Raw genomic sequence first — 16,762 nt, 5'->3', positions numbered from 1 at the left:
AGGTCGGCTGGGATTTTTCTACGGGGGAGGGTGGTGTAATGCGGGCGTAAGCGACCTTCCGGAGGTGACGTCACGGGGGGTGGAGTCATGTGACGTGGGGGGAAGGTTCGGGGCCTTAAGCGGGTAAACCGGAAGGGGAAGGCAGTCGGGGTGTGAGCGGAAAAGAGTGAGGCCACGCGGGCAAGAGTGGAGAGGGGGGGGCGCCGACGGCCATCGGGAGCCAACCCCGAAGATAAGAGGAAGCTGCGGAGTGGTGTGCAGCTGCGGAGGAGACAGCCAGAAGGGCTGCGTGTTAGAGGCAGCGGTGTGGCTGCCAGGAGGAGCTGCGGAGAGAGAGAGAGAGGGGGCTGCTTGTTAGAGGCAGCGGTGTGGCTGCCAGGAGGAGCTGCGGAGAGAGAGAGAGAGAGCAAGAAGCTGTGAGAGCTGCGGAGGGAGAAGAGCAGCAGCGAGTACAGCCAAAGGGGGCTGTGTGAGAGAAACAGCAGCGGAGCTGCTGTTGTGGATCGGGCTGACATTGGAGTCAGCACCGTGGAGAAGCTACAGAGTAAAGACAGCCGTGTGGGTGTACAGCACGAACCGAATAATAAAGGACACTGAGCCAGACATCGTGGTCCAGTCGTTTATTACACTTGCATAGTAAAGTAACTGCATTTTTCCATTTGCTATACAGCCAGATAATACGACAAAGCGCTAACCATAAACAGCCAGTCGTTCATAAAAGTTGAAGGTGGTATAGTACTATAGTAATAGAGCAAGTGCAGAATCACTGAACCGGAATTGATAGCTTGAAAGCATTTAGCGCGGGGCCCTTGAAAGTGCGGGGCCCGTAGCTACATTTGTAGCTACTTGTGCTACTAGGATATAATTCGGCACTGCCTGGACCCCCGCCCACCTCACACCTAATGGACCTGTCACCGTGGTGGTGAGCTGCCAACCCCAAGAAGTCTCCCGGGACCCCCCCCGCCCCACACCTCGGGGCCCGGGTCACACCGACACCCAAATCCAGTGGCGCGGAGAGAGTGGAACAACAACAATAAGCGACTGGGATGGGGGTGGTGGTGGTGACATGCCCCGTGTTCTACACTGAAACATTGCATAGCTGCTGCTGCTGCTGCTACCTGTGTGATGGTGGTGGTGACATGCCCCGTGTTCTACACTGAAACATTGCATAGCTGCTGCTGCTGCTACCTGTGTGATGGTGATGGTGACATGCCCCGTGTTCTACACTGACACATTGCATAGCTGCTGCTGCTACCTGTGTGATGGTGGTGGTGACATGCCCCGTGTTCTACACTGAAACATTGCATAGCTGCTGCTGCTACCTGTGTGATGGTGGTGGTGACATGCCCCGTGTTCTACACTGAAACATTGGATAGCTGCTGCTGCTGCTACTACCTGTGTGATGGTGATGGTGACATGCCCCGTGTTCTACACTGAAACATTGCATAGCTGCTGCTGCTGCTACCTGTGTGATGGTGGTGGTGACATGCCCCGTGTTCTACACTGACACATTGCATAGCTGCTGCTGCTACCTGTGTGATGGTGGTGGTGACATGCCCCGTGTTCTACACTGACACATTGCATAGCTGCTGCTGCTGCTGCTACCTGTGTGATGGTGGTGGTGACATGCCCCGTGTTCTACACTGAAACATTGCATAGCTGCTGCTGCTACCTGTGTGATGGTGGTGGTGACATGCCCCGTGTTCTACACTGAAACATTGCATAGCTGCTGCTGCTACCTGTGTGATGGTGGTGGTGACATGCCCCGTGTTCTACACTGAAACATTGCATAGCTGCTGCTGCTGCTGCTACCTGTGTGATGGTGGTGGTGACATGCCCCGTGTTCTACACTGAAACATTGCATAGCTGCTGCTGCTGCTACCTGTGTGATGGTGGTGGTGACATGCCCCCTGTTCTACACTGAAACATTGCATAGCTGCTGCTGCTGCTGCTACCTGTGTGATAGTGGTGGTGACATGCCCCGTGTTCTACACTGACACATTGCATAGCTGCTGCTGCTGCTACCTGTGTGATGGTGGTGGTGACATGCCCCCTGTTCTACACTGACACATTGCATAGCTGCTGCTGCTACCTGTGTGATTGTGGTGGCACGCAACCTGTTGCTAAGTCTACTCCACTGAAACATTTCATAGCTACTATTGTTGCTGCTGCTACTACCTGTGTGCCTACCCTATAGGCCAGTGGTTCTTCTTCTTAACCTGAGGTCCACGCTGCATCCCCTGGGGGTGGGAGACGCCATTTCTGGGGGTGCGAGACACGGCCACGTGTTTTTTTTAAAGGTAAATCATCGAAACACAATTTGAGCGCGAGCACGTAAGAACACCTACTTTGTTTTTATTAAACCTGTGAATTTATTAATTAACATTCTACTTTGTTTAATGATTGAGAACCATAAGGGTGCAAGGCTCCAGTAAAAGTTAAGAACTACTGCGACATAGCTGCCATTGGTGGCTAGGAGATGTTAACTACCTCGCCTGGTGTACAGGAGGTCGTGGGTTCGATCTCGACCCTGACGGCTGCTGCTGTATATTTGGAGTTTGCGTGTCTCTCTCTCATCATCATCATCACGGTGGCTAGGAGATGTTAACTGCCTCGCCTGGTGTACAGGAGGTCGTGGGTTCGATCTCGACCCTGACGGCTGCTGCTGTATATTTGGAGTTTGCGTGTTTCTCTCTCATCATCATCATCATCACGGTGGCTATGAGATGTTAACTGCCTCGCCTGGTATACAGGAGCGCGTGGGTTCGATCCCAACCTGCTGTATATTTTCCACGGCAGCTCTCTCTCCTATTTCAGCAACAAAAACAAATCTTGCTGTGGTTTTCTCACCTGACGATGATTGCTTGTGTTGCAATCGAAACGTCGTGATTTGTTTTACTTTATTTTATTTCTAACTACGTGACTTTACCGAAAGAACCAAAGAGTATATATATTTTGAGTTTTGCGTGTCTCTCTCTCTCTGTGGTCGTGTGGATTTTTTCTCCGGGACCTCCGGCTTTTCCCTCCACATGGCAGCTCTAAATTCCCACGTGATGATGATGATGAGCCACTTCATTGTGGCCAACCAAGTTGCGTGCAACTGATCGCTCAGGTGTTGTTCCCACAAATCAATATAAATGTCCACACGATGATAGTCCACTTTGTTGAGCGATCATTTTTGATAGCCAGGTCGATTCTGAGAAAAATAAGTGAAACATCGGTGGGCTTTACCTGCGAAGATAACACATAGTTTAGTTGTATTTGTATATTCTACAGTGATTTGTTTACCTTTGCTATATTTTGCTACTCCTAACACATTCCTGCTGCGGAGGGAGCTGGTAGGAACGTTGGGTTGCTCGGTCAATGGCCAGGGTCAACGGCGGCGTGGTGTATTCCGCAAATATGCCCGACTGTGAGGGCGGGCACATGCCGGCGTGAGTAGGTTAAACGTTGAGTTTTATAAGGGCACCACGGGGTGACCAGCCCCTCCCCACCCAGCCCCACACCTCCCACCCCCCACCCAGCCCCACGTTCCCCACCCAGCCCCTCCCCACCCTCCCCTCCCCACCCAGCCCCACCCCTCCCATTTTTGGATGCACGAAGGACGGACGGACGGACACAATAATCCCCTGTGGGCTGGTGGAACCAGGAGGTTCCTACCAGTATTATGTGTTTGTATTGTTTGTTGTTGCGATGTTCTACTCGACATCTGTGGGGGGGGGGGGGGGTGGAAGAGCTTTAAAGCTCATCGGATTCCTCCTGCAGTATAAATACAGATTCTGACTTCTCAACAGAGACGGCCTGAGTGGTTAGAATCTATTTGAAGTCCACACAGATACGCGCCGTTGCGTGCCCAGGCAGGGCGTTTAAACAACAGCGCACTTCGTCACGATTGTGTGAGGTTGATAAAAATACATTCTGACTATCACCCCCACGAGTAACGCAAGCCGCCTTGGGGCGGGATTGCGTACATTCTAGATTTGAAGCTTTCGTGACTGCAAGGATTCATTCTCACTATACACTACACTATACACTACACTATACACTACTATACACTACTATACACTATACACTACTATACACTACTATACACTACACTATACACTATACATTACACTATACACTACACCAGAGGTGTGGACTCGAGTCATGTGACTTGGACTCGAGTCAGACTCGAGTCATGAATTTGATGACTTGCGACTCGACTTGGACTTGCATAACAATGACTTTGTCCCACCTATGAGATGTGGACTCGAGTCATGTGACTTGGACTCGAGTCAGACTCGAGTCATGAATTTGATGACTTGCGACTCGACTTGGACTTGCATAACAATGACTTTGTCCCACCTCTGCACTACACTATACACTACGCTATATACTATACACTACTATACACTAGACAATACTCTGATGTGCACAACTTCAGCATACTGTCACTATAAGAGAGAGGAAAGTGGAAATAAATGACGAAATCTGCAGTGGATGATGATGGTGAAAAATCAGCAATCAAAATAACAACAATAGCACGCTCGTGGCCAGCTTTAAAAGGTAAACATTGTGAACATGTCGTCACCCATTTTTATTTTGTCAAATAAATGCAATTGTGGGATTGGAGTGGTGGTGCGAGTGATTAGCGCAATTGCGTCGTGGACTCAGAATCCCGACTTTTGTTGACATTCCGGCCACAGCTGCTCACAGGCACTGTATCGCATCTATGTACAGTACGCTGAACTTCTTTCGCACCGTACGTCTGCCAACATCAGCACCGTACCACGGATTCACTCCGCTGTTGATCCTACAGATTTACTCCACGCAGCTTCGGGGCTGCTGGACCGTAAATCTTCAGCTGTTGAGCACGCGGAATCTTGCCCAGGGGGGAGGGAGGGTGGATGATTGATGTGAGGGGGGTGCGTTTGGTGGTCTGTGGATGAATGAATGATAACTGGACCATCCGGATTCTAGTCGCTGTAACAAACCGTGTGCTGGGTAGGAACGAAGCCCCCTCCTCACCCCGCCCCTCCCATTCCCCCCACTCGCCCCCCCTCACCCCGCCCCTCCCACTCCCCCCACTCGCCCCCCCTCACCCCGCCCCTCCCATTCCCCCCACTCGCCCCCCCTCACCCCGCCCCTCCCACTCCCCCCACTTGCCCCCCCTCACCCCGCCCCTCCCACTCCCCCCACTCGCCCCCCCTCACCCCGCCCCTCCCACTCCTCCCACTCGCCCCCCCTCACCCCGCCCCTCCCACTCCCCCCACTCGCCCCCCCTCACCCCGCCCCTCCCACTCGCCCCCCCTCACCCCGCCCCTCCCATTCCCCCCACTCGCCCCCCCTCACCCCGCCCCTCCCACTCCCCCCACTCGCCCCCCCTCACCCCGCCCCTCACCCCGCCCCTCCCACTCCCCCCACTCGCCCCCCCTCACCCCGCTCCTCCCATTCCCCCCACTCGCCCCCCCTCACCCCGCCCCTCCCACTCGCCCCCCCTCACCCCGCCCCCCCTCACCCCGCCCCTCCCACTCCTCCCACTCGCCCCCCCTCACCCCGCCCCTCCCACTCCCCCCACTCGCCCCCCCTCACCCCGCCCCTCCCACTCGCCCCCCCTCACCCCGCCCCTCCCATTCCCCCCACTCGCCCCCCCTCACCCCGCCCCTCCCACTCCCCCCACTCGCCCCCCCTCACCCCGCCCCTCCCATTCCCCCCACTCGCCCCCCCTCACCCCGCCCCTCCCACTCGCCCCCCCCTCACCCCGCCCCTCCCATTCCCTCCACTCGCCCCCCCTCACCCCGTCCCTCCCACTCCCCCCACTCGCCCCCCCTCACCCCGCTCCTCCCATTCCCCCCACTCGCCCCCCCTCACCCCGCCCCTCCCACTCCCCCCACTCGCCCCCCCTCACCCCGCCCCTCCCACTCCCCCCACTCGCCCCCCCTCACCCCGCCCCCCCCACTCCCCCCACTCGCCCCTCCTCACCCCGCCCCTTCCACTCCCCCCACTCGCCCCCCCTCACCCCGCCCCTCCCACTCCCCCCCCCTCACAACTACCCCTCCCACTCCCCCCACTCGCCCCCCCCTCACCCCTACCCTCCCCCCACTCGCCCCCTCCTCACACCTACCCCGCCCCTCCCCCCACTCGCCCCCACCTCACACCTACCCCGCCCCTCCCCCCACTCGCCCCCCCTACCCCGCCCCTCCACCGACTCGCCCCCCTCCCCCCGCCCCTCCCAATCGCCCCCCCTCACCCGTCCCCTCTCACTCCCCCCACTCGCCCCCCAAACTCAACCGTCCCGACCACGATTCCATGAATCTGAGAATGTTTTTTCCCATTTTTTTCTGGCAACAAAATCGGTGTTGAGGTGTCGATTTGAAGCTTTCGTGACTGCAGGAATCCATACTCTTTGGTTCTTTCGGAAAAGTCACGTAAAATGGAAATAATAAAATAATATAAATATAAAACAATAAAAATTCTCACGACGTTTCGACTGCAACACAAGCAATCATCATCAGGTGTGACATCCACAGCAAGAACATTTCATTTTTTTTGGTTTTATATTAATATTATTTTATTATTTTATTATTTCCCTTCTACGTGACTTTACCGAAAGAACCAAGAATATGAGCAGGTGTTGAGATATTAAAACACCATGAATCCGTCACGATGCCGAGTCGAGATTCTGTTGTAGCGAGACTTAATGTAGGCTGCGTGCCCCTGTAAGCGTGCCAACGTTTGGAGAGCGTTGGGGGCCGTCCATAAATGACGTCACGCACCTAGTGGGGGAGGGGGGTCAGACATTTGTGACGATATGTGACGAAGGGGGGAGGTGTTTGAGAAATGTGACCCCCCCCTCAAATATGACGTCACAAAGCTCTGCCCCCCCTCCCAAAATAATAAAACATGCTTCAAATCGCTTTAAACTATTGTCATTGTAGTGCGTATTTAATGTGGCGCTGCACTCTGATGTTGTAGGAGAACACATTTATCCAAAAATATATTTAATTAGGTAGAACGTGTTGTCTATATTTATTTTACGTGACGTCACATTTCTCAAAGCCTACCCCCTCGTCACACATCGTCACAAATGTCTGACCCCACCCCCCTAGGTGCGTGACGTCATTTATGGACGGCCCCTTACCGATGTCTAACAGAGATAGGGCTTCGTTTACCTCTGGAGGTTCACCAGTACTTGATCAAGCAGCGTGCCACTCTGTCGAAGAAACCCTGAAGGTCAAAACCCGGTGCAGAGTTTTTTTTTATTTTAAATGTGCACAACTCCCAGAAGATGAATCTTGATTTGAAGCTTTCGTGACTGCTGATGGCAGTACAGCAAGTGGGTCCGTGCAGGGGCAGCACGGCCTTCAGTGTTACTACACGCCACGGGACGCGTTTGATATGTTTTCATACGTGTCCAATCCTCCGTAAATAATCCTTTTTTTCATTTTTTTCAGATACTTTTCATATAATAATGGAAACTTATTTCCATCATCGTCAGCATCAACAGCAGCCCCCCCTCCTCAACCTCATTCCGTTCCTCTCTTGAAGCTTCATCCCTCCTCTCATATTCACTTTAAGATGTGTTTTTGTTCATGTTTTTGTTTGTTGTTTGTTGCGGTTGCACCCGATTCAAGAGCCGAATGGCTCACAGGGCTATACCTAATAAATGAACTTGAATTGAACTTGATATGTTCACAGAGCTCAGCAAAGGCAGAAGAAGTCTTTTATATCATGGGACCTCCTTTGCCAGTACCAAAATATACTAATAGGGGGTTTCCCCTTTTTTCTGGCAACAAAACTGACACCTTTTGCAAGGAATCATGCTTACATTAACCACAATACTTGCAGTCAAATGCAAACAGAAAACAACTCTGATAATTTATGCATTGTCCGTGAAACTGATTGGTCCACACCAGAGACAGCTTTCTTTAGAGCCTAGTCTCATACGGTGTTCGCCCAGATGACGCCAAAAGGCGCACGTCAGTTTTTGTTGCCAGAAAAAATGGGAAAACCCTATTAGTAAGTATTTTATATTTGTTTAAAGGGGGGAACTTAAATGACTTGCCACCCACCCCACCCCCGGTTCGCACAACAGAGGGCGCACTGTGACCACGGCTGAGTGGCGTGTTCGCGATTTCGGGGACAGACACAAAAGATCCCCACGTGGATCTCTGAGCGAGACCATCGGGGCCAGGCGCTGTTGTTATAGAGAGCACCTCGCCCGGCCGCCTTTGTCTCCCCATGGGGCGACGTTTATACCAGAGGTCGCAACCGGGTACCCGATACCCGTACCCTACCCGATACCCGGCTACCCGTACCCGGCCGGGTACGGGTAGGCCGTGAATCACTGGTGAGTCACCGTTTGTCACTCATTTCGGGTAGGGTACGGGTAGGGAACGGGTACCCGTACCCGGCCGGGTACCCGTTTGCGACCCTGGTGCGGCCGGGTACGGGTAAGGAATCAAAACCCGTTTGCGACCTCTGGTTTATACCCCGTAAACCGATGCACTCGTTTGAGGCCGAGCCGACCTAGGCGTACACGCCCACAGCACGTGCACAGACGGCGCCGCTGTGGATCCACTGCTAGATGAGGCGCCTTACCCCCCAAGCGGTGCAGGCCACGGTGTGGGGGGGTGAGGGGGGGGGTTGACCATACTTCACCACCCTGGATCACAGCGCGGGTCTGCGATGCGCGTAGACGCGGCTGCGCGCACGGAGTTAGGCGCGCGACTCACTTAAGGCCGAGGCGACTTAGGGGAGCGCCAGTTCAAATAATCTCCAGTTGCATTGGACGTGAACGAGGAATCGATCCGGGGTGCGTCGGGGTCCACGGCGCGCTAACCGCTGCGCCACCGCTCCCCCTCGACCCTCCAACAACGCCAGCCTAGACACACAAAGGTCCCACCCCAGCCCGGGTAGCCTCAGCAGACTGTTGGGGCAAGTACTGCAAGCGATGGCATGGCACACGAGGGGTGGTCAGCACCACGCCCGGCCGCCTTTGTCTTCCCAGAGGCGATGTTTAAACACGCCCGGACGCACCGGGTAATCATTTGAGGCTGAGTCGACCTAGGGGAGACCCTAGACCGATTCTGGTAAATCGTCGTCACTGGGGCATCTTGCCCTGGCGTCCGGGGCTCGCTTAACCACTGCGCCACCGCTCCCCCTTGATAGCCTGCCAACAACAACAGCTGGGACACACACACCAACACACACACACCCCAACACACACACCCCAACACACACACACACATGCCGTGTACACACACATCCTATGTACACACAGTGTACACACACAGTACACCCACACACACATACCCTACACACGTGTACACACACAGTGTGTATACACTGTGTACACACACAACACACTGTGTACACACACAACACAGTGTAGACACACACTGTACACACACATAGTACACACACAGAGTACACACACAGTGTACACACACTCAGTGTACACATACGCAGTGTACACACTCAGTGTACACACACGCAGTGTACACACACACAGTACACGTGTACACACAGTACGCGCGTACACACAGTACGCGCACACACACAGTGTGCGCGTACATACACGCACGCTCTGCTCTCCCCCTGGACCCCTTCAACACCCACGAGGCTACTACAGTCGCCAGCCTCTCCCCGCGTCTCTCTCACGACGTCTCTCGTCTCCTCGTGCATCGAGACCAGTCTCTTGGCCTCTTTCTCCCGTGTCTAGAACGTGTCTCTGTGCGTGTCTGCGCCTTCGTGTGTCTCTGTGTGTGTTGTTGGGTCTGTGGATGTCTGCTATCAGCTGTTTCTCTTCTGTCTCTCTGTCCACGTGTCTCCCCCCCCCCGTCTCCACATGTCTCTCTCTGTGTGGCTACTTCTGTGATGCCTGTGTACATCTGATCGTCTCTTTGGATATCTATGCCCGTACCCCGCCGATTCTGCACTTTGTCTTACGCACACACGAGGCTGAGACACGTGCCGCCGTGCGGTGAACCGTGGTGGAACAGCCCATCGTTGGACTGCACTTCTATGCTTCCCCGCTGTACTCAACCCTCACTGAAGTGCGTTGAGATCTGGCCCAACAGTTGATCATCATCATCTAGACGAGGCTTCCACACCCCTCCCCCTCTCACCCACTCTGCCCAGGGTGGTGAAGTATGGTCAAACAACTCCGACGAGAACTACAACGCGCACGCACAGAGCGTGGCGAGGCTTTCATTCTGCGGTGGATTTACACGCGCGCTGGAAATTATTTAAATAAAAAAATACAATTAAAATGTAGCCGCGTCTCTTCCAAACGTTTCATGAACAGGACTGTGGACGAATCCATTTGGAACGGAAGGGGGGGGGACGAGGTAGGAGATTGTTCCAGAAAAAAAACACGTGTTGCCGTGTACTGTACGTACAGTACGTCACGTGGCGTGTCACGGTTGTTCGTTCCCACCCCTCACGACGCGGGTCACGTGAGCTTAGAGGTCAGGGGGCTCGCGAAGGAATCGATTCCCCTTGGACACGATTATAAAAACAGCGGAGCCTGGATCGATTCCTCTTGTGTTATTGTCGATAATTCTAGATATGAAGCTTTCGTGACTGCAAGGATTCATACGCTTAGGTTTTGTCGGTAAAGTCACGTAGGTAAAAATAAATAATAAAAATAATAATAGAACTAAAATATTGAATCATTTCTATTCTTATTTCTATTATTTATATTATTTATTGACGATAAAAAAAATCTATTTTCAGGCACCTTGCACTATCCATATAACTCTGTACTATCCATACTAACTCTGCACTATCCATACTAACTCTACTATCCATACTAACTCTGTACTATCCATACTAACTCTGCACTATCCATACTAACTCTACTATCCATACTAACTCTGTACTATCCATACTAACTCTGCACTATCCATACTAACTCTACTATCCATACTAACTCTACACTATCCATACTAACTCTGCACTATCCATACTAACTCTACTATCCATACTAACTCTGTACTATCCATACTAACTCTGCACTATCCATACTAACTCTGCACTATCCATACTAACTCTGTACTATCCATACTAACTCTGCACTATCCATACTAACTCTGCACTATCCATACTAACTCTGTACTATCCATACTAACTCTGCACTATCCATACTAACTCTACTATTCATACTAACTCTGTACTATCCATACTAACTCTGCACTATCCATACTAACTCTGTACTATCCATACTAACTCTGCACTATCCATACTAACTCTACTATCCATACTAACTCTGCACTATCCATACTAACTCTGCACTATCCATACTAACTCTGTACTATCCATACTAACTCTGCACTATCCATACTAACTCTACTATCCATACTAACTCTGTACTATCCATACTAACTCTGCACTATCCATACTAACTCTGTACTATCCATACTAACTCTGCACTATCCATACTAACTCTGCACTATCCATACTAACTCTGTACTATCCATACTAACTCTGCACTATCCATACTAACTCTACACTATCCATACTAACTCTGCACTATCCATACTAACTCTACTATCCATACTAACTCTGTACTATCCATACTAACTCTGCACTATCCATACTAACTCTGCACTATCCATACTAACTCTGTACTATCCATACTAACTCTGCACTATCCATACTAACTCTGCACTATCCATACTAACTCTACTATCCATACTAACTCTACTATCCATACTAACTCTGCACTATCCATACTAACTCTGCACTATCCATACTAACTCTGCACTATCCATACTAACTCTGCACTATCCATACTAACTCTACTATCCATACTAACTCTACTATCCATACTAACTCTACTATCCATACTAACTCTGCACTATCCATACTAACTCTGCACTATCCATACTAACTCTGTACTATCCATACTAACTCTGTACTATCCATACTAACTCTGCACTATCCATACTAACTCTACACTATCCATACTAACTCTGCACTATCCATACTAACTCTACTATCCATACTAACTCTGTACTATCCATACTAACTCTGCACTATCCATACTAACTCTGCACTATCCATACTAACTCTGTACTATCCATACTAACTCTGCACTATCCATACTAACTCTGCACTATCCATACTAACTCTACTATCCATACTAACTCTACTATCCATACTAACTCTACTATCCATACTAACTCTGCACTATCCATACTAACTCTGCACTATCCATACTAACTCTGTACTATCCATACTAACTCTGCACTATCCATACTAACTCTGCACTATCCATACTAACTCTACTATCCATACTAACTCTACTATCCATACTAACTCTACTATCCATACTAACTCTGCACTATCCATACTAACTCTGTACTATCCATACTAACTCTGCACTATCCATACTAACTCTGCACTATCCATACTAACTCTGCACTATCCATACTAACTCTGCACTATCCATACTAACTCTACTATCCATACTAACTCTACTATCCATACTAACTCTACTATCCATACTAACTCTGCACTATCCATACTAACTCTGCACTATCCATACTAACTCTGTACTATCCATACTAACTCTGTACTATCCATACTAACTCTGCACTATCCATACTAACTCTGCACTATCCATACTAACTCTGTACTATCCATACTAACTCTGTACTATCCATACTAACTCTGTACTATCCATACTAACTCTACTATCCATACTAACTCTACTATCCATACTAACTCTGCACTATCCATACTAACTCTGTACTATCCATACTAACTCTGTACTATCCATACTAACTCTGCACTATCCATACTAACTCTACACTATCCATACTAACTCTACTATTCATACTAACTCTGTACTATTCATACTAACTCTACCATTCATACTAACTCTACGATCCATACTAACTCTACTATCCATACTAACTCTACTATCCATACTAACTTTGCACTATCCATACTAACTCTACTATCCATACTAACTCTGCACTATCCATACTAACTCTGTACTATTCATACTAACTCTACCATTCATACTAACTCTACTATCCATACTAACTCTACTATCCATACTAACTCTACCATTCATACTAACTCTACTATCCATACTAACTCTACTATCCATACTAACTCTACTATCCATACTAACTTTGCACTATCCATACTAACTCTACTATCCATACTAACTCTACACTATCCATACTAACTCTACTATCCATACTAACTCTGCACTATCCATACTAACTCTGTACTATTCATACTAACTCTACCATTCATACTAACTCTACTATCCATACTAACTCTACTATCCATACTAACTCTACTATCCATACTAACTCTGTACTATCCATACTAACTCTACACTATCCATACTAACTCTCCTATCCATACTAACTCTACTATCCATACTAACTCTACACTATGCACATTATAGGCATGAAGTTCAAGCGCCATGTACAGGCGATCTTTTTCAATCTATGCATTTTTATTCGGGGATCAGCCCCAACGAAAATCGTCTGTATGTTGGTGGTTTGATTTGAGCACTATTAACGATGAATGTACTTCTCCCTCCCATCATCTTACCAAACCCATTACTAATCCTTACAACAAGTTCCACTTAAAGCCACAACGTTCATCAGCACCCCTCCCCCCCTTACCATCGACCTACCCGCCTATTGGTCTACCACTGCCGCTGAGCTCATTTATCACGGCTCAAAATTGAGAACCTTCACACACAGCTCATACATTTAGCAAAGTCACTTGACAAAAAATTAACCCGTAAAAACAAAGTTTTTCACTATAAATCCTTGATATGCGTAGCGGCTAAAGTCCTCTCGTCCTCTGACTTGAGATGGCTGCCACCTATGGGTCAGATGATTGCATTGCACCATTAAGCAATTGGTAATTAAATATATTTTTGTCCTAAAAAGTATAAAAATTTGGAAAAAAAATTTCCCCGAACATTAATTGTCACGCACAACGAGTCTGTGTGGAAAATGTCAGCTCGATTGGATCACGGGAAGTGGGTTCAAAAACGACCGAAAGATTTAAATATCACCCTCGCTGGAAGACCAATGTCCATTTTGCAAGCCCCTGGTCCTGCTGTGTACACTTTGTGCAGCGTGCAGATGGTTGTCACTGGGGAGGGGGGGTTCCCTCTTGACGAAGGCTGCTGCAGAAAATTGGATGATGCGGTGTTTATTCGCCCGATCCAGAATTGAAATCCTTTGATCACTTCGTGTGCCCGGAGTTTGATTCACGGCCATTTGGGTAGCTGGGGGAGTTGGAGAGAATGATGACTTTCATTCTCTCCATCATGATCGATGAGATGGAGGTGTAAGATAGAGGTAGTCGAGAGTGAAGGTTAATGGTGGTTGAGGTGGTGGTTACGTTGGAGGTGCATGTGGTGTCATTGAAGGAGGTAAAAGCGAGGAAATATGAGAGTGGTTCTCGAAGTGGTAGTTCTGGTGCAGAGGTGAAGACCGATACAGTGGTTATGGTGCGGAGATTCAGCAAGAAAAAGTGGTTGAGGTGGTGATAAAGAGGTTAAGAGAAAGTATTTGAGGTGGTGGTGGTGATGCTAGAGGTGGTTGTGGTGTAGAGGTGAATGTGATTCATGATGTAAACACATTCCTGCGGAGGGAGCTGGAAGGAACGTTGGGTTGCTCGGTCAATGGCCAGGGTCAACGGCGGCGTGGTGTATTCTGGAAATATGGCCGACTGTGAGGGCGGGCACAAGCCGGCGTGAGTCGGTTAAACGTTGAGTTTTATAAGGGCACCACGGGGTGACCAGCCCCTCCCTACCCAGCCCCTCCCACCCAAAACCCAGCACCACCAGCCCCTCCCCACCCTCTCCTCCCTACCCTCTCCACCCAGCCCCACCCCTCACATTTTTGATGCACGACGGACGGACACAATAATCCCCTGTGGGCTGGTGGAACCAGGAGGTTCCTACCAGTATTAAGAGGTCTGCTGTAACGTCACACCAGGTGACAGCTGAAGCCCCCTCCAAAGCGGCTGTGGGCAAAAACAAGAGACACAGGCCCATAGCAGAACCTGTACACACGGCAAATACAGCAACAGGCTTTTGGCGTGTGTAAGAGCTTTACAGCTCATCGGATTTCTCCAGTATAAATATTCTGGAAAATTAATATTGATTAAAACTCAGCAGTTGCATTCAAAACGTGAAAAATAAAGTTTAATTTTAAATGGGCACACACACACACCTAGGCTGGTTATGTGTCCCACGCGTGTGAACGGATTAGAAATGGGATTTTGTTTTTTAATCTTACGAGTGAACAAAGGGCTGAGAATATGAAGGGATCGTAGGCAGTGTGTGAACTCGGTGTTTGATAATCACAGCTCAGTTGCGTAAAATGCCCCGAGTGAAATTATCCAATTAGTTAACCGATTTACACTGAAAACCTAAGGGATACAGCTAGCGTGCTGACGGTTCCACCTGAAGACGGAGGGCTTGTGTTGCCTCCGAAACGTCGTGATTTTTATTTTATTTTTATTATTTTTGACTTTACCGAAAAAACCTAAGAATATGAATCCTTGCAGTCACGAAAGCTTCAAATCTAGAATCCCTTCAGAGAGATGTGTTGTTGTAGCCGACCAGAATACACTGACAAAGCGGGCGAAACTCCGTTTAACACGGAGTCTTTCGTGACCAATATTATCCATAAGATGTTTTGGGGTATTTATATGCATCCATTAACCAACCTCACCCCCTCTGCCCTTCGCACCTGATTGACTCAAGTGACGACATCACATTCATCCCAGCCCGTGTCTATTTAAGATCGAAACACGAGAATTTCGCCACAACTCTTCTCTAGCTGTCGCCTGATGATGCTGCTGCTTGTTGTTGTTGTAATTACTGGTGAAATGTCACGGTACTCGAATTGTAAGTGTTGTAGTGGGTTTATTCTCCAACACACTGGTGCGCTGTACGAATAACGAATTGGCACATTTCGTCTACGTGACCAACCTTACTAATTGGCTGTGTCGGGTGGTGGCGGGTTTAACGACACGTTTATATCTGCGCGGTCTCACCACAGAAACTCATACATCGTGTTGATAATTTGCCCCAATGTTGATGCAATTATATTTAGCAAAGATTTGGGACAGAAAGAGACATTTCTGAGAAGCAGAATATTTTATTTATTCTGGAGAAATCCGATGAGCTATGCAGTTCTTTTTCACAGACGCATGAATCAGGCTGTTGTATAACGCACCTAATAACTTAAGTGTATAAGCCCTCTTCTTCTAAACCCACTGCTGAATGAAACCCTTCCCATACTATAAGCAGTCGTGGAGAATATCTGACCATACTTCACCACACTGGTCAGTGCAGGTTGTGTACGTGTGGGAGTAGCAGGGCACCGCTCCCCCTAACACGGTCCTGTATTACACAATTGGTCAACGCTTTGCCAAAATAGGCGACCTAAGCCCCTGTTCGCGTGACTCGAAGCGCCGTGTTTTTTGTAAAAACTTAAAATCACTTTCGCCCACCGGGGAACTTAAAAAAACAGCATTTGGAACGCCATAAATTTATGACTCGCGTCAAGGGCCTCTGCATTAAAACCTACAGTAGCTCATGGTAGGCACGCTACTTTTATCTCTAAAGTAACATACATTACTAAATTGGGTGTTTTATGTTAAGCAATGTGACGCATTGGATTGCAAAAAATGCCCGTCCCGTTTTTTGCAATCCACTACTGGATGAGGGTCTCTGCCTGTGTGGATCACGGGAGCTGTGAACATACTTCACCGCGCCGAT

General features: G+C 49.3%; 1 protein-coding gene across 2 annotated transcripts in view; it reads right to left on the bottom strand.

Moving 5' to 3' along the window:
* The window catches only part of LOC144949071 (uncharacterized), a 93,625-nt gene that overhangs the window by 21,340 nt on the left and 55,523 nt on the right, over positions 1–16,762 (bottom strand). The gene's annotated exons all lie outside the window — the stretch shown is intronic.

Source organism: Lampetra fluviatilis, chromosome 52 (assembly GCF_964198595.1).
Source record: "Lampetra fluviatilis chromosome 52, kcLamFluv1.1, whole genome shotgun sequence".
NCBI lineage: Eukaryota > Metazoa > Chordata > Hyperoartia > Petromyzontiformes > Petromyzontidae > Lampetra > Lampetra fluviatilis.
The sequence above is the reverse complement of the archived record's forward strand: the minus strand, read 5'-3'. Positions and strand labels throughout refer to the sequence as shown.